Source organism: Jaculus jaculus, chromosome 7 (assembly GCF_020740685.1).
Source record: "Jaculus jaculus isolate mJacJac1 chromosome 7, mJacJac1.mat.Y.cur, whole genome shotgun sequence".
Taxonomy (NCBI): domain Eukaryota; kingdom Metazoa; phylum Chordata; class Mammalia; order Rodentia; family Dipodidae; genus Jaculus; species Jaculus jaculus.
In genome coordinates this window covers 80,109,556-80,130,081 of record NC_059108.1, presented here as the reverse complement: position 1 = coordinate 80,130,081, position 20,526 = coordinate 80,109,556, and positions in this window count along the sequence as shown.

Genomic DNA, 20,526 nt, shown 5'->3' with positions numbered 1-20,526 from the left:
AAAAAAAAAAGAGTCCAAAAATTTCAGTAAATTCAAAACTTCCTGTGAACAGAACATGAGAGAATTGTGGGATACACTTAAACGTCCTAATATCAGAATCACTGGAATACCAGAAGGAGAAGAATTTCAGACCAAAGGCATGGAGAACTTATTTAACACAATAATTGAAGAAAACTTCCCCCGTCTCTTAAAAGAAAGGCCCATCAAGATTCAAGAAGCAAACAGAACTCCTAACCGACTAGACCAAAGGAGAAACTCCCCAAGGCATATTATCATTAAGACTCTAAACATTGACACCAAGGAAAAAATCCTAAAAGCAGCTAGGGAAAAACAGCACACCACTTTCAAAGGAAACCCCATCAGAATTACTTCAGACTTCTCCATGGAAACCCTGAAAGCTAGAAGGGGCTGGAATGAAACCCACCAAACTCTAAGAAACTATGACTTCCAACCCAAACTACTCTACCCAGCAAAAGTCTCCCTTATAATAGATGGTGAAAGGAAAACTTTCCATGACAAAACTCAGCTTTACAATTATATGAACACAAAACCAAACCTACAGAAAGTACTCCAGGAAATTCTCCACAGAGAAGAAACAAATAACCAAACACAAATGCCTACAAGAAGCAGATCACAGCAACCAAACCCAGAGTAGATAGAAAAAAAAAAAAATTAAATTCCATGGAAATGCCAACACACCTCTACCACCACAACATGGCAGGGATCAAATCAAATCTCACAGTCATCACCCTAAACATTAATGGCCTTAATTCACCTATCAAGAGACACAGGCTAACAGGGTGGATCAAAAAATTAGACCCCTCAATCTGCTGCCTTCAAGAAACCCACCTTACCACTAAAGACAGAAACCTCCTCAGGGTGAAAGGGTGGAAAACAATATTCCAAGCAAATGGGAATAAGAAACAAGCAGGTGTAGCTATATTAATATCAGATAAAGTTGACTTCAAACCAAAAACAATCAAAAAAGACAAAGAAGGCTACTTCCTACTTGTAAAGGGAACAATCCATCAAGAGGATATTACAATCATAAATCTGTATGCACCAAACACAGGGGCACTGCAGTTCATAAAACAAAACCTACTTGACAATAAAACAGAAATAACCACCAACACCATCATAGCTGGGGACTTTAACACACCATTATCAGTAATAGACAGATCATCCAAACAGAAGCTCAACAGGGAAGTAAGAGAGCTCAACAAAACCATACAGCACTTAGACCTAATGGACATCTACAGAACTTTCCATCCCAAATCCACAGACTACACATTCTTCTCAGCAGCCCATGGAACATTCTCTAAAATAGACCATATACTGGGTCATAAAGATAGCCTCCACATATTTAGGAAAATTGACATAGTTCCCTGCATGATATCAGATCATAATGCTATAGTCCTAGAAATCAACAACAACAACAAAAACCCAACAAGAACCCCAAAGGCAACTGGAAACTGAATAGCACACTCTTAAGCAATAAATGGATAGTGGGTGAAATAAAAAATGAAATTGCAAAATTCCTGGACCTGAAGGACAATGAGAACACATCATACCAAAATTTATGGGACACAATGAAGGCAGTCCTCAGGGGAAAATTCATAGCACTCAATGCCTTCATAAAAAAGAGAAAGATCCCAAATCAATAGCCTAACCATCCACCTAAAGGCATTGGAAAAACAAGAAAAATCCAACCCAAAGAGCTCCAGAAGGAAAGAAATAATTAAAATCAGAGCAGAAATTAATGAATTGGAAACCAAGGAAACAATTAAGGCAATTGACAAAACAAAGAGCTGGTTCTTTAAAGAAATAAACAAGATTGACAAACCTCTTGCCATTTGATGAAGCAAAAACAGGAGAGACTCCAAATTAACAAAATTCAAAATCAAAAAGGAGAGATCACAACAGACATAAGTGAAATCCACAGAATCATCAGGACTTATTTCAAAAACTACTACTCCACAAAAATGTGGAGGAGATGGATAAATTCCTGGATGCATATCATCTACCAAAGCAACACTCAGAGCAGATTAATCACCTCAACTAAGTTGACCTCCAGTTTGACTCCATATGACTATGCCAGGAAGAACAAAGTCCCAGAGCTGCAGAAGTTCTTCCAGAAATTGGATGGTGTGCCCATCCACCTGAAACGAGGCTTGCCTGACCAGATGCTTTACCGGACCACCATGGCACTGACTCTGGGCGGGAGCATCTACTGCCTGGTCACCCTCTACATGGCCTCCCAGCCTAGAAACAAATGAGCCCAACTGCAAAGCACTGCTTTGCTTTTTGACTTACACACTTTGAACATTCAGTTTTCATTGTTTCTGGTTTTTGTGGTTTTTTTGTTTGTTTGTTTTTTTCCACTTGCATGGTCTACTCAACATTCTTACAAAACAAAGGAAATGAAATGCTGACAGTTTTTTGGTTTGAGTATGAAATGCATATGGCCTGTCAGGTGTCAGAGCTCAGTTGACAGTTAAACTGTTGTCTAAAGAAATGGTGCTGCGCTCTGTGCTGGGCTCTGATTTCCCTGGAGGCTCTGGATGGAGGTTCCTCACAGGCTCATCCACGCAGGCCTGTGCTCAGGTCCTCAGGGACGTGGAATTGTGTTTGTAAGTAGAGGTGCCTTTCTGGATTTGAATGAGATTGAGGAAACAAGATAAAAGCCAAGGCCAGGCATGTGAAATGAGAAGTTTGAGTTAGTCACATTGGGGATTTTCCATCTTGCAGTAAAGTGACAGGAGGAATTCTTTGCAACTTACCTCTCTTCACTGGGCAGTTTGATTCAAAGGGTTATTTGCCTCACCACAGATCTTGGGTGAAATGTTGTGTGTAATGGCCATACGTTTTCTGTCATGGGAACAGAGAAACACCTGTTTAGTGCTGCTGTCTGTTTTATTAATATAAGCCTTCTTTACCTTGTAAAAATGTTACAATTTTAAATTATGACTTGTTTGGTTGTGGAATAAATAATGAATATAAAAAAAAGACTAACCCTTATCTTCTGTATCCTCGCTCTGTCCCTCTCTATCTCTCTCTTTTCTCTAACTCTTTCATATTATTTACCTTTTTCTTCCTTTTCTTAGTGGACACTGACCTGTAACTCCCAGTACCAGCATGTGGCTATCATCCACAATGAGCTTTTGATCAGAGAGACCTATAAGATTTCCCAAAAGAAAGACAGATTTCTGTCAGAGTACTTGATGACCCACCAAAGTTAGTGGTAAGACCCTACTGCTGAAGATACCATATGTGGTTCACCCGTAAAATTGAATGGCATGGCTGGAAGCTGGAAGAGAGTCAGTCCCCAGACAGTCAGTGTGCATAGTGCCAGAAGGTGCTACATGGGTAACTGGGGAAAAATGACCAACGTCCAAGCTACTCATGGTCTAATCTACTTACAGCAAATAACCTGTTGTGATGCTCATACAAGTGCAATAGTGGTGCACAGCCATGGTGGGAAACTAACTGCTCTTGATTTAGCTAACTGTTCTGCTCAGTGGAATGGGACCCACAGCTGGAGCTGGAAAGCAAGGCAGAACCACATCCAAAAATTAGCATGCTCCATTATCAAGTTACCACCAATCATGGGCTACAAGAGGGCCTACACCTATTAAATTCTCTATAAAAAAAAACAAGGGTTATCCCATTTGTCTTTTGCTAACTTTACTCTCTGTTGGAGAATCTTCTTCTCTTTTTCAGATAGATGCACATCCTAAAGAGAGAACCACCCCATCATACCTCAAAAGGGCCCTAGCTGAAACTAAGAAAAATTGGCAAAACAAGTAAAGGTGCTGGTTCTTTTTTTTTTTTTTTTTTTTTGGTGAACCGGGTACCAGCATAAGGGTTAAGATCGACACAGAGAACTACCAACTCCTACCACATCAGGCAGCCAGAGACACAGCTGCCCCCAACATCTCATCACTGAAGCAGACCAAAAATGAACCCAACATGGGTCAGGGAAATTTTGCAGAAGAGGCGTCAGCAAGAATGTCTGAGCCACACGTTGGGTCATGATACACAGAGACATTTTTCCTACCCATAACTGTGGGCTAACTCCAAAATGCATGATCCATATACCTCAACAAAGAGGGGCCAGGGGAAGGGGGTAGGACATGGATGAGCCTAAGAATGGCACCAACTTAACTATTCACTGAGTACAAAACTAATTAATAAAAAAAATTAAAAAGCATTAAACAGTGCCACACACTTGAAAATTATTTACGTCATGGTGAACAGTAAAAAAAAAAAAATTTAAACAAAGTCATTTTGTGATTTAAGATGTAATTCCTTATTTCCTCCAACAATCAGTTTTAATACTTTAATTTTTAACTTATGTCATTACTGAACAAGTTTACCAAATTATCACAGACAGAATTATAGAGTTGGTTAAGGTTCAAGTAGTTAAAGATTGTGTCATAAAATTTTGTGTATGTTAAGCAATTATAAATATTTTATTTTGGCTGAGCAGTTAAAAGTGCTTATTTGCAAAGCCAGATGCACATAGTGGAACATATATTTGAAAATCATTTGCCATGGCCCTGACATGCCCATTCCCTCTCTTTTTCATGAGACTTATCTCCCCCCACCACCTTTTTCTTCCCTTTGGTTTTTCAGGTAGGGTCTCACTGTAGCTCAGGCTGACCAGGGATTCACTATGTAGTCTCAGGGTGGCCTCAAAGTCAGAGTGATCCTCTTACCTCTGCCTCCTGAGTGCTGGGATTAAAGGTGTGTGCCAACACAACTGGCCTTGTCTCCTTTTTTATTGGATAATGGCAGTTTAACCAAGTTCCTCTATTCTTTGGGTATGTTAAATTTAACTAAAGTAATTTCAAAAACTGACTTATAGACTGGATAGACATGTTATTCAGCTTTTAAAAGTGCTAAATCTCCTCATATAAATATAAGGTATTCTACTTTTGATGAACTTTAAAAAATATAAAAATTTTCATGTCTTCATATTTAAGCCAAAAATGTTACTACATAATATAGATTTCTTATTTATTTTAGATTCTGTCAGCAGATTTTTTGTTCATAATTTACTGTCTGTAGCTTCATGTGCCTTACATATGCAAACTCTAATTTTTGTTAATATCAGATTTTTCCAGATATCAGAATATTGTAATTTGGTTTATACAAAGTCCATGATATTTAGCTATCAATAAACATGCAACATCATGCTGGCTAAAACTCTTTATTTTAAGATCATTCTTGTCTTCTTCAATCTGATTTTGCTAGATGATTGTCACTGAGGTTATAATCTAAGTCTTATAAAATGTGACTTATTGTAATTTCTGTTCTTAGAAAAAGTTAAAACTCCCCATATCTTAGAAAAGTCCACTGTCTACAAACAATGTTAATATAGTTTGTGTAAGCTTCATGTAACAGTCATGAATATTTCTTCAGTTAAGCCTTAAAATCATTCAATGGTAAAGGTACTTATTTAAGAAATTGCTTTGTACCTGTCATAGTGTCTCTAATGTAGGCTTGCTTAACTCAACAATGACCATGTTTTATTTTATTGTTGAGCTATGTATAATCAGTCCCAGCCAAGATTTCACTTAATTGTCTCATTTCTGACATCTTAAGTTCATTGCTTATAGAAATATTGATACTTAAGACATGTTTCCTCATCTGCCTCCCCCAATCTTTTAAATTACTGTTCTACTTCCAGTTTGGGGGGTAATTGGTACTTTCATTGATATACAAGCTAACTAAAGTTGTTTTCAAACACAGATGCTAAGTTTTTATACTGTCTTTTCTTTTTCCTGGCATATAATTTTTATATTAAATCAATTGCCTTAAAGTTATTGATAAAAAATTGATAAAAATATTGTCTTTAGGACTACCAAAATATTCTGCCTATACTTATAACTGACATATACTTAAAAGATAAAATGTGTATGCTTTCTATGTGCCAGATATAGCTTATACTGCCATCTGACAACTAAACTTAAATATTAATTGAAATGATTTAAAACTATTATGTCATTTTCTAACCAGATCTACTTTGCTAATCAGTTATGTTCTGCACCCTTTTAAACTAATCTGTTTTGCTGATCAGATATGTATAGTCTCTCTGAGTGAGTAATAACCATATATTGAAGCCAAAATCAACTGGAGACATTGGAATTAAAAAGATAACCAATATTTTGGTTCCTGCTCCCAGGTCAAAAGGCCACAGGAGATGATAGGACACTTGAATTTCTAGCCTCTGGTAAGTTACCTATCTTCTTGATCAGAAAGGATGTGGAAAACCAGAAATGAATTCCAAGTCTCCATATCTGCAACAGGAGAGTCACATTGTAGGAAAATCAGCCTCATAGATAAAGGAAGAAAGAGAGAGAGAAGGAAAGAATGAAAGAAACACAGAGAGAAAGAGGCAGATAGAGAATGGGTGCACCATGAATTTCAGTCTCTGTGAATGAACTCCAGACATATGAACCACCTTATGCATCTGGCTTAAGAGGGTCCTGGGGAATCAAAACCTGGTCCTTTGGCTTTCCAGGCAAACACCTTAGCCACTAAGCCATCTCTCCAGCCTTACTTTTATCTTTTAGTGTTTTTTTTTTTTCTGGATTTGATTTCTCCCTTGAAGAATGATACAAAGCACTTTTTCATATGTTTATCAACTATTTGTCCCTAGAAAGACTGAATGGTAGAATAATAACTCTTTAGAGAGGAGATATGAAAAGAAGAAACATGCTTTTAAAGGTTATGAGTTATTTCAGCCATGAGTTAAGCATATGGCTGTGTCTTGCATACCTGGTATTGATTTTGGAAGCACAAAAATTGCATGGGGTGGCCATGAAGGGCACATGGTTCCAGGAACTGCTGCTGACACATGGCATATAGGCAGGATGTGATGACACTGATAGGTTGGCTAAGTCTTTGGAAGATGGACTATTGTTTGCAATGGCGATCCAAGGATATTTAGATCTACCAGGACTCTACAAGGGCTACTATGGAAGCTGTTAGCTAGGGATGAAAGTTTTCCCTGGCTATTCAGCCCAGCTGAGGGTGCAGAATTGCTAACTCTGTAGATTGTCAGTCGCTGGTCATGATACTGGATTTGAACAGTAGATGTTTGAGGGAGAAAGAGAATGAAAGAGAGAGGGACAGAGAGGGAGAGAGAGAGAATAGGCATGCCAGGGTCTCCAGCCACTGCAAACAAACTCCAGATGCATGCACCCACTTGTGAATCTCATTTATGTGGGTCCTGGAGAGTTGAACCAGGCTCCTTTGGCTTTGCAGGCAAGGGCCTTATTCACTAAGCCATCTCTCCAGCCCATAACTTATATTTCAATAAATCTATTAAATTTTTTTTTGTTTTGTTTTTTTGAGGTAGGGTCTCACTCTAGCCCAGGCTGACCTGGAACTCACTATGTAGTCTCAGGGTGGCCTTGAACTCATGGTGATCCTTCTACCTCTGCCTCCCAAACACTGGGATTAAAGGTGTAAGCCACCATGCCTGACTATTTAAAATATTTTTAAATCTTTTTTCTTCTTAAGTGAGAGTTTTCTGGAGAAATAAGCCATGTTAATGAAGGCAGAAGAATAAAAAAAAATGTTAATTAGAGATGGCTTAAGACTAAAGTCAATTATGAAGATAGTAATATTTATTTGTCATCAACACATCAGATAGTAATAACTGCAATGCCAGCATTACAACATTCTATGTGATAGAAAGTGAATAGATGGTGGGTACTCCAAATTAAGTACAGAAGACATGAAAAGGCACTACTGAACCCAAACTAGAAACAATAAAAAGAAGATATCCTTGCTAACATGGAGGCGAAGGAACAGAAAGAGATTTCAGCAATGAAACTGTGCAAATGGGAGTTCTTGATTAGTAAGTAATAAGGTCCCTCTTCAACTTTTCAGTGTCTACCCATCTCTCTATGTAATGAGGTGCTTGGGGATCCAGGAAAGTCCTTGAGCCCCAGACTCTACTTTTGTTCCTAATTTTAATCAAAGAATTAACTAAAAAAAGACTGAGAAGTATAATTATTAAATTGTTATAGTTATTGGGGAATGTCCAGAGCCAAGGAAAGGCACCTGCGTGGATAAAAATCCCACATGGAGGGCCTGGGAAAACCATGGGAAAAAAAAGACAAAAAAGAAAGTTCAGAGATTGCCTGCTCTGTAGGGAGCTGGAGGGGATAAAGAGCCCATGTGGAGAGTAAGGGCTAGGGTGCTATCCCTGTGGCTCAGGTGAATTGGGCCTGGGAAAACCCAGGCCCAGCTGAGGGAAAACTCACCAGCAGCTGGAAGTTCTCATGTGGTCAGGCAGCTCAGAGAGCCTGCCCTTCCCTTGTAAATGGATTTATAACCTTTTACTGTTAGGCCCTGTCTTTTGGGTCAGGTGAACCAAAAGGACAGTTGGTTGGTTAGGGCTAGGGGCTCTCTCAGGAAGAGGCTAGCCCTAACACCAAGTTCCAGGGGCTGAACTTGACCAACCACAATGTTTAAATCAAAGACCTCCCTTCAAGAAAGGGCTCAGGTTGTTTGTGGAAAATCTGTTCTGGGTAAGACATCAGAATTCTAGCAAGTGCAGACCATCTTGCCTGTCTTTTAACCTTTAGGTGACCAGTCACGGTAACTGTCTGCTCCTTTTCATCTAGACACAAGAACAACACATTTATGTACTTTGTTAGTGCTAAGGAAAATTTATCACAGTCTTTCTTTTTATTTCATTTTAGCTATGAAAGACATCTTTGAGATGTAATTCCATGCCTTAAAGTTTACTGGTGCCACATGTACAATGCCATTATATTATATTCGAAGACTTGTAAAATTGCCATCATCAAATTTTAGAACATTTTGCTAACTTCAAAATAAATCTTGAAGATAATGTGCTGCACTTTTTGCTTTTCTTTCTTTCCTTCCCCCAAATCTATAGTTAATGAAAACATTTCACTCCTCTTTATCAATTCTCTGGGCAGCATCTTCTAATGATTTTTATTTCTATGATTCTTTGACTTTTAATTTTTCTTCTTTCCTAAATTCCTAACTTGTTCTCTGGCTGGCAGTATTGTTTTCATTACATGAGGAAAACTTAAAATTATAGTAGAGGGCTGGAGAAATGGCTTAGCAGTGAAGAGCTTGCCTGTGTAGCTTTGTCTTTTGTACAGTAAAAGTAGCAGGAAGGGAGGCCTTGCCAGCATTTATTCAGATTTCCTCTAGTAGCATTATTCCCCTGTCTCTAGTCAACCATTGCTAACCCTTGCTGACCATTTATTCACAGAGACAATATGTAAACAAAATTTTTATTGTGAGAGAACTAATAGCTTTATTTGAGTAAAAATTCTGATTAGAAACCATATGTAGTAGCACACAATATTTCTCCATGCTCCAAGTTTATATATCTAAGATGTTACTGCACACAGCTAATACATTGGGTTTTGCTTAACAATGCCAGAAAGAAATCTCATTTTTACCTTATACTGTATTTATTTTCAACATATTTATTAAACAGCAATATTAGCTAAATGTCAGATACAAAGATTTAAGAAGACTTCATTTATGTTAGCTGAGATTTAGGTTTATTTTATTTTATTTTGGTTTTTCAAGGTAGGGTCTCACTTTGGCTCAGGCTGTCCTGGAATTCACTATGTAGTCTCAGGGTGGCCTTGAGCTTACGGTGATCTGCCTACCACTGCCTCCTGAGTGCTGGGATTAAAGGCATGCACCACCACACCTGGTGAGATTTAATTTTTTTTTTTTTTATGAGAGTTTCTTTCTCTCCATCACAAGGTGAGATAAGAGGCATGTAGAAAATGTGCATTAGAATTATCTGCTAAGGAGATACACAGGAAGTATTTTATTCTCAAATTCCCACTTATTAGGGGTTATAGTTGGATCAGAATGCCAGAGAAGGCTCTTAAAGACATCACAAGTGCCCATACACTGGTAGAAAGGAAGTCTGGCAAAAAGCAGGGGAGCCATTCATGCAGTTGAAACAGGGGCCCCATGGTAAACCTTCTTATTGCTTGTTGGAGCAATGGGTCTGGAACCAAAAAGAGGAATAAATTGAGCTGTGCAGGCTGTCAACATTCTAGGTTGCAGACTACCAGTGGTGACATCCCACTAGAGAATTTGGAGATAAAGGCTCATGTGACAGACACAAAGCTTGCTTGGCCATGTCCTTTCTACATGTAAATCTGTCAGAGAGTCTGGGAAGAAGGTGCAACTAGGGCATCATGACAGAAGAGTTTTTAGAACCTGGATTTTTATTGTGTCTCAGTGTATGTATTAGACATGACTACAATAAGCTATGACTACAATAAGCTATGTCCCTTGAACTCAAGTAGCACAGGTAAATTCACATATTGTCAACTGAAATGCTTTATGTTTGAAAATAATTATTAAATATGTTACAACCTCCCACCTTAGTTCATGTATTTACAAAATTTAAAAATATTTAAAACTATGGTTTTGTATGACTGAAAGGAAAATATCAAGGATAAAATATTTAATTATTAATGTTCACGTTAGTGGGATACATACTGTTATTGCAACCAATCTCTGTGATAAGTCAACATACAAAGAGAAAAGGTTTATTTTGGCTTATAGTTGAGGAGGTTTCAGTCCATGATTGGTTGATGCCATTGCTATTGGTCCTGTGCTGAAGCAGCACAGAATTGTGGGGAACATACCTGAGCAAAAAGGTGCACATCATGTGGTTGAGATGTGAGAGAGAAGGGGAAAGGAGTCAAAGAGAAGGAAGGGGTTTAAGAGCATGTATGCCCCCTTCAGCTAGGCCCCATCTCTTTAAAAAAATATTACTTAGGGATGGGGAGATGGCTCAGCAGTTAAAGGTGCTTGATTTGCAAAGCCTGCAAGCCTAGTACCCAGTACCACATAAAGCCAGATGCACAAAGGCGCGCACACACACACACACACACACACACACACACACTCCCCCTGTCTGTATTCTCAATGTCCTTGCAAATAAATAAACAGAAATACAAAAATATTATTTGTTTGTATTCGTGTGTGTGGGGTTGGGTGGGGACACTTCAGGGCCTCCTGCAGTTGCAAAAAATTCCAAACTCTTGTACCATTTTTTTTTGTGTGTTTGGTTTATGTGAGAAGCTTGGGAATTAAGCCCAGGGTCAGCAAGCTTGTACAAGTGCCTTTGACCACTGAGCTATCTTCCAACCTCTTAATGGTTTTAATACCTGCACGACACCACAGGTTGGGGAGAAAGTCTTCTTCACTTTCTGTTGAGTGGATGTCAATACAACAAAACACATAAATGATATGTATCCTATTATAAAATATGCATTTATATTATATTATATTATAAATTTTAAATTTTTTGTAATTATAAAAATTTCTATTTATGGGCTGGAGAGATGGCGTAGCGGTTAAGCGCTTGCCTGTGAAGCCTAAGGACCCCAGTTCGAGGCTTGGTTCCCCAGGTCCCACGTTAGCCAGATGCACAAGGGGGCGCACGCGTCTGGAGTTCGTTTGCAGAGGCTGGAAGCCCTGGTGCGCCCATTCTCTCTCTCACCCTCTACCTGTCTTTCTCTCTGTGTCTGTCGCTCTCAAATAAATAAATAAATAATTTAAAAAAAAGTTAAAAATATTTAAAAAAAATTAAAAAAAAATTATATTTATATATTTTATTTATATTTATGTACATCATATGTACAATATATTTTATATTATATTTATAATTATAAAAAACATATATATTTGTGTATTTATTGTATAAAATGTATTTTATGACCTTAGTTTTAGAAACTTTATCTTCAATTACTTTTAAATCCCATAAAAGAATCCTTAAGTGGGTTGGAGAGCTGGCTTATCAGTTAAGGCACTTGCCTGCAAAGCCAAAGGACCCAGGTTCAATTCCCCAGGACCCAAATAAGCCAGATGCACAAAATGGCACATGTGTCTGGAATTTGTTTGCACTGGCTGGAGGCCCTGGTATAGCCATTCTATCTTTCACTCTCTCTCTCTCTCTCACTCAAATAAATAAAAATTAAATTTAAAGAGATGTAAAAAAGTGAAAACTCTACATTTGATAAAGATATTAACTCCAGAATAAATGAATTGTCAAACTCAATGATAAAAAATAAATAACTGGACTTCCGGCCAAGATGGGGACCGCCAGGCCACACTCCAGATAACAAGGGGAAAAAAAAGGCAAGTATTAGAGGTCATTAGGAAATTTTTGCAAGAGGGAGGGCACAGATTAGGGTAAACAGGGAAGCACACACTCCTGTGACCAGCAACGCCCCCCCCCCCCCCCCCCCCCCCCCGCAACCCCCGCGACTCGCCAAATCCCTGCGCGGCCCGGCGCCCAGGCAGCCCCGCGCACACCGAGCCCCACGTGCCCCGGTGGCCCCCACCCCCGCGACCCCCACGCCCCACACCCGCGCGCCCCGCGACCCCCACACCACACGCCCTGCACCCCCCCATCTGCGCGACCGGCGCCCCCCCCCGCGCGACCCGACTCACCCAATGTGCCCCGTGACATCCCACGCCCTGACGTGCCTTGGCAAGCCCCGCGCCCCCCCATGTGCCCCGCATCCCCCACGCCCCCCGTATGCCCTGTGCCCCCTCCCCGCGCTCCATGACCCCCCTTGCGTCTTGAGTGCCCTGCGGCGTCCTGCAGTGTCCCGTGCCCCGGGTGCCCCGTGCCTACCCGCGCGCCCTGCGCCCCCCCCAAGCACCCCGCGCCCCCTGCATGCGCCGCGCCCCCCCACACCCTCCTGCGGCCCCGCGCCCCCCTGCGCCAACCTCGTGCCCCTCGCCCCCCCACTGACCCAAGCGCCCCATGCCCCCTGCCCCTCCTGGGTGCCCCCCCGTGCGCCCCCTGTGCCCTGCCACCTCCCACATGCCCCACCCTGAGCACCTGGTGCCCTGGCGTGCCCCCGCGTGCCCCACTCACCCCGTAGCGCCCCGCGTCCCCCGCCCACCCCCCGCGCCTGCGCACCCTCCGCATGCCCCCGTGCCCCATGAGGCTGTTCTCTGATAGGGGACCCACCAGCCAAGCCTGACAGCCTGCTGCACTGAAGCTGAGACCTCCTACCTCACCCTTTTTCTCTGATCCTGCAAGTAGACCAGCCACGTGCTGCTTGGTTTGCAGGCCCCTGGGGGCCACCCCTGCTGTGAATAGGTGGCTGCCAGATCCCCTGCTGCTGTGTTCACATCAATTGCCGCCGGTCAGCCTCTGCTGTGTCCTGATCCCGTACCCACATCAGCTGCCTCTGCACTACAATTGCACGTGCAGTGGACCCAGTCCCACAGCAAGAGCCACAAAAGTCCACAATGAGTCACTAGTGCCAGCGCAGCTGCCATCCCCTACCTGTCCATCACCACCCATCCCCCACTCCCCTGAGGTGGGAGAGCACAGACTGTATACAGGCCCCAGTGTACCCAGCCAGAGTTTGGCAAGCTTCAGGGATTGCTACCTTAGTCCCCTTTCAAGCCCGAAGGCAGGCAACTTAGGTGCATTACTGGGTGAGAATTCAGGCAACTTTGGCACCCCTGTCAGGCTATAGATAGGCGGCATGGCAAGAGTGAGCAAAAACCCAGGCTACTTGCAACTGCCTCAGGCTGCCTTGGATTCGCATTAACCTAGATCCCAGGCTGCTCCACCCACCTACCTGCCCATACACTGACATGGGTAGACCACAGCGCAAAAGAAATAACGTGAAAAATAAAATGCAATCACCACATAAACAAGCTTAAACATAAAAACCACATGATCATTTCGATAGATGCAAAAAAGGCCTTTGACAAGATACAACATCACTTCATGATCAAAACATTGGAGAGAATCGGCATGGCCGGTCCACATGTTAACATAATAAAGGCAATACACAAAGCTCCAAAGGCCCAACTAATACTTAATGGAGAGAGACTGGAGGAATTCCCATTGAGATCAGGAACAAGACAGGGATGTCCTCTCTCACCTCTGCTTTTCAACATAGTTCTGGAAGTCCTAGCCCAAGCAATTAGACAGGAGAAGGAAATAAAAGGGATACAATTTGGAAAGGAAGAAGTTAAGTTAGCTCTATTCGCTGATGACATGATTGTATATGTAAGAGACCCGAGAGACTTCATCCCAAAACTCCTGAAGGTGATTAACTCCTATAGCAAAGTAGCAGGATACAAAATCAATGCACAAAAACCGGTAGCATTTCTGTATGCAAATGACAAAGACACAGAAAAAGAAATAAAGGACATAGTCCCATTTTCAATAGCAACAAGAAAGGTGTGTATTTATGTTTGCCATTTTTTTTGTGTGTGTGGTTCCGGTTCTACCTGTGCTCTCTTGTGTTAACTAGTATTTGAGTATTGCTTGTTGTTTCTAGGTTCCTTATATGTGTGCTTTTCCTTTTCTTCAGCATGGAGGATTCTATCAAGTATTTTCTGTAGAGCTGGTTTTGTCTTCAAATACTCCTTAAACCTGCTTTTGTCATGGAATGTCCATATTTCCTTATCTATTTGAATGGATAACTTTTGGACTTGCCATTCTTAAACAAGCTATATTTTGGGCTTGTTTTTTGTTGCTTCTTGATTTATAGTGGCTTTGTTTCCTCTTTTGTTGTACATTAGGGAAGGATCTCACTTGGTCACAAGCTGACTTGGGACCCTCAACAGACAAGAATTCTTAACCTCCTTTTTGACAGGATTAAGGGTGTGGGGCACCCCACATCCTAAGTGACTTTGTTAGAGGATCTGGTTGTCATAATACCTACTCTTGCATAAATACTCTGTGCTGATTTTCATTGAATGTGTATATTGTTTAGTTAAATTTTAGGATCTGCCTGTATTTTGTGCCACTCAGCCTACTTGAATACTCTCATAGATGGCAAACTCAACATTAATGGGCAGATTTTTAAATACTCAGAGAGTCTTAAGAGCCACATCTATTGAATGATACATCTAATAATACTGCAGCTAACTAGAAAATCCAAGGTTTAAATTAATCCAAGATGCAAAAATATGTACATTATAATACAAGAAACACCAAAAGTCAAGACAATATAAACCTACCAAAAGGTATTAATGCATCAGAAATGACCTCCACTGAGAATGAATGAAAAAATGCCTGAGAAAGATTTCAAAAGTATGATTATAAACATGCTCAAAGAAGTCAAAGAGGAAATCAAAGAAATGAAGAGGAAATCAAAAAAGACACAGGAAACCAATTTAATGAAACAAAGAGGTCAATACAAGTCATAAATAAGGAAATAGAAATAATATAGAAAAACCGGTCAGAATTACTAGCAATGAAGAACACAGTTAATGAAATAAAAAACACTGTAGAAAATCTCACCAGTAGAATGGATGAAGGAGAGGACAGAATATCTAAGCTAGAAGATCAGGTGGCAGATCTAATACAGGCCAACAAAGAGAAAGACAAACAAATAGGAAAGTGTGAATGGGAATTTAATGATATTCAGGATAGTGAAAAGATCAAACATAAGGATTCAGCATATAGTAGGAGAAGAATTTCACTTCAAAGGCATACTTAGCGTTTTCAACAAAATCATAGAGGAAAACTTCCCCCAAATTGTGAAAGAGGTGCCAATGCAGATATAGGAATCCTTGAGAACACCAACCACACAAACCTAGAAAGAAACTCTCCTTACCATATTATAATTAAACTACCAAATATACAACCCAAAGAAAATATATTGAGAGGAGTTAAAAATCAAGTTATCTACAAAAGCAAGCCCATCAGGATCACAGCAGATTACTCAACACAAACTTTAAAAGCCAGAAGGGCTTGGAGTGATGTATTCCAAGTTCTGAAAACTAACAACTATCAACTAAGGTTACTTTATCCTGCAAAGCTTTCCATTCAAATAGATGGATAAGTAAGGACATTCCACATAAACAAGTAGCCTAAAGGAATATTTGAAGACAAAACCAACTCTACAGAAAATAATTCAAAGAATCCTCCACACTGAAGAGAAAGAAAAACACACATATAAGGAACATGGAAAAAACAAACCATACTCAAATACTGGTTAACACAGAGAGTAAAGGTAAAACCTGAAGAACTACAAAAAAAAAAAAAAATGGCAAAAATATATACACACCTTTCAATAATATCTCTTATTATTACCTCAATGCCCCAACCAAAAGACATAGGTTTGCAGACTGGATTAAAAAGCAGGATCCTTCAAATTGTTGCCCCCAATACACTCACCTTTCTACAAAGCATGGACATTATCTTAGGCTGAAAGGTTGGAAAATGGTGTTTCAAGCAAATGGGCCTAGAAAACAAGCAGGGGTTTCTATCCTAATATCTGACAAGGTAGACTTCAGTCCAAAATTAGTTAGGAAAGATAAGGAATGTCACTTTATATTGATTAAAGGCACACTCCAACAGGAGGACATTATAATCCTAAACATATATACACCTAACATGGGGGCTCCTAACTTCATCAAACAAACACTATTAGAATTAAGGTCACAGAAAACATCAAACAAAGTGGTAGTGGGTGACTTCAACATCCAACTCTCATCAATTGGCAGGTCATCCTGGCAAAAAATAAACAGAGAGGCAGCTGGATTAAATGAGGTCATATAAGAAATGGACCTAACAGATATATGCAGGACATTTCATCCAAATGCTGCAGAATATACATTCTTTTCAACAGCACATGGGACATTCTCTAAAATAGACCATATATTAGGACACAAAGCAAATCTTAGCAAATACAGGAAAATAGAAATAATTCCTTGCTTTCTATCTTACCATAGTGGAATCAAACTACAAATCATTAGCAAGAAAAACTATAGAGTATACACAAAATCATGGAAACCAAACAAAACACTACTAAATGAGGAATGGGTCAATGAAGAAATAACAAAATTCAGAGGCAAATGATAATGAGAACACAACATACCAAAGCCTTTGGGTCACAATGAAGGCAGTCCTAAGAGGGAAATTTATAGCTTTAAGTGCCTATATTAAAAAATGAGAAAGGTCTCAAGTAAACTACTTAATGATTCACCTTAAGGCCTTGAAAAAAAAATAACAAGGCAAACCAAAAATAAGTAGATGGGAAGAAATAATAAAGATTAGGGAAGGGCTGGAGAGATGGCTTAGTGTTTAAGTGCTTGTCTGTGAAGCCTAAGGATCCAGGTTCGAGGCTCAATTCCCCAGGACCCACGTTAGCCCGATGCATAAGGGGGCACATGAGTCTGGAATTAGTTTGCAGTGGCTGGAGGACCTGGCGTGTCAATTCTCTTTTTCTATCTGCCTCTTTCTCTCTCTCTCTGTCACTCTCAAATAAATAAATAAAAGTAAGCAAATAATAAAAATTTTTAAAAAAAGATTAGGGCAGAAACTAATGAAATAGAAACCAAAAAAATCAATCCAAAGAATCAATGAAACAAAGAGTTGGTTCTTTGAAAGGATAAACAAGATTCATAAACCCTTAGCAAATCTGACCCAAAGAAAGAGAGAGGAGACACAAATTAATAAAATCAGAGATGAAAAAGGCAGCATCACAACAGATAACAGAGAAATTAAAAAAAAATCATAGGGACATACTATAAAAACATACTCTACTTAGTATACTCCACTAAGTATGAAAATCTGAAAGAAATGATTTTTTTTGATTTATATGACCTACCTAAATTAAATCAAGATGATATTAATCACTGAAATAAACCCATAACAAGTATGGAGATCCAAACAGTTATCAAAAATTTCCCAAGTAAAAAAATTCCAGGCCCAGATGGATTCACTGGTGAATTTTATCAGACCTTCAGAGAAGACCTAACACCATTGCTTTTTAAGCTTTTCCATGAAATAGAAAAAGAAGGAATCCTACCAAACTCATTCTACCAAGCCAGCATCACCCTGATACCAAAACCAGGCAAAGATAGAACAAAACAACAACAAAAATACAGACCAATCTCCCTCATGAACATAGATGCAAAAATTCTCAACAAAATATTGGCAAGCAGAATACAAGAATATATCAGATAGATCATTCACCCTGACCAAGTAGGCTTTATCGCAAACATGCAGGGATGATTAAACATACACAAATCAATAAATGTAATACATTATAAAATGCACTGAAAAACAAAATCACATGATCACCTCATTAGATACATAAAAAGCATTTGACAAAATCCAACGTCTGTTCATGTTAAAAGTTCTACAGAGACTAGAAATAAAAGAAACATATCTCAATATAATAAAGACTATTTATGTCAAGCCTACAGCCAACATATTACTAACTGGGGAAAAACTAGAAGCACTAAAATCAGAAACAAGACAAGGTTGTCCACTGTCCCCACTTTTATTTGATATATTACTGGAAGTCTTAGCCATAGCAATAAGGCAAGAGACACACATAAAAGGGATACAAATTGGAAAGGAAGAGATCAAGTTATTATTTGCAGATGACATGATTCTATACATAAAGTACCCTAATGATTCTACCAGCAAACTGTTAGAGCTGGTAAAACATATAGCTATGTAGCATGATACAAAATAAATACACAGAAATCAGTAGCCTTTCTATATGCTAATAACAAACACATAGAGGAGAAAATCAGAGAATCACTCCCATTCACAATTGCGTCAAAATATAAAAAAGTCCCTTGGAATAAACTTAACCAAGGAAGTGAAGGATCTCTACAATGAAAACTTTAAAACACTCCAATAAGAAATTACAGAAGACAGTAGGAAATGGAAAGACATCCCTTGTTCCTGGATTGGAAGAATCAATATTGGGCAAATGGCAATCTTACCAAAAACATTATACACAGTTAATGAAATCCCCATCAAAATTCCAAAGGTGTTCTTCATGGAAATAGAGAAAACAATCCAAAAATTCATTTGGAATCACAAAAAATCTTCAATATCTAAAACAATACTGAGCAAACAAAAATAAGGCTGGTGGTATCACCATACCTGATTTTAACCTACACTACAGAGCCATAGTAACAAAAATAGCATGGTACTGGCACAAAAGCAGTCATGTAGAACAATGGAACACAACAGAGGACACAGATGTAAGTCCAGGTAGCTATAGGCACCTGATATCTGATAAAAATGCCAAAAATACTCATGGGAGAAAAGACTGCCTCTTCAGCAAGTGGCGCTGGGAAAACTGGATATGTATCTGTAGAAGGATGAAAATAAATTCTTCTCTCTCTCTCTCCATGCACAAGAATTAAGACCAAATGGATTAAAGACCTTAACATCAGACCTAAAACTCTGAAACTGCTAGAGGATAAAGTAGAGAAACCCCTTCAACATATTGGTCTTCGTAAAGACTTCTGGAATATAACCACAATTGCTCAGGCAATAAAACCACAGAATAGCTGCTCAGAACTCATGAACTTACCTAGCTTTTGTACAACAAAGGACACTGTCAATAAAGCAAAGAGACAACCTACAGAATGGGAAAAATTCTTTGCCAACTATACATCTGATAGAGGATTAATATCTAGGATATACAAAGAACTCAAAAAATTAAATAATAAGAAATCCAACAAGCCAATTATGGAACTAAATAGAGAGTTCTCAAAAGAAGAAATGCAAATGGCATATAAGAATCTCAAAAAGGATTGTACATCCCTAGTCATCAGGGAAATGCAGATTAAATCTACATTGAGATTTCTTCTTGCTCCTGTCAGATTGGGTATCATCATGAAAACAAGTGTCCATAATGCTAGTGAGGTTGTGAGAAAAGAGGAAACCTTCTACACTGTTGGTGGGAATGCGGTCTGTTCCAGCCATTGTGGAAATCATTGTGGAGGTTCCTAAGACAGCTAAAAATAGATTTACCATATGGCCCAGCTATAGCACTCCTAGGCATATACCCTAAGGACTCATCTCATTACCTTGGAGATACTTGCTCAACCATGTTTATTGCCACTCAATTCACAATAGCTGGGAAATGGAACCAACCTAGATGTCCCTCAACTGATGTTGGATAAAGAAGATATGGCGCATTTATACAATGGAGTTCTACTCAGTGGTAAAGTAAAATGAAGTTATTAAATTTTCAGGGAAATGGATACATCTGGAAATGATTATACCAAGTGAGGTAACCCAGGCCCAGAAAGCCAAACATCATATTTTCTCTCTCATATGTGGATCCTAGCTACAGATGACTGGACTTCTATTTGAGTTGGAAGAAAACTCAGTAGCAGAGGACAGTAAGCTAGAAAAGAGATATAAAGGGAAGAGAAAGGAAGGGAGAGGGTACTTAATAGGATGATATTGTATAAATGTAAGTAGAAGAATAGATTAACAGGGGTGAAAAGGCTCAAGTGAGGTCAGGGGAAGAGATTGAGTAAAGGAAATGTGGAGGGAGGGCTAATCAAAATCTAAGAGTATATAAATAAATCATATGGAAACCTACTTTTTTGGACAATGGAACACTCAGAAGTCATAGATTGTTGCTAGAAAATTTTCAGTTGTAAGGATTGGATACCTACCAGTGAGTTGTTGACCAGGGCAGTCTCTGATGCCCCAAATCATTATAGACCACTGCTGAGGCC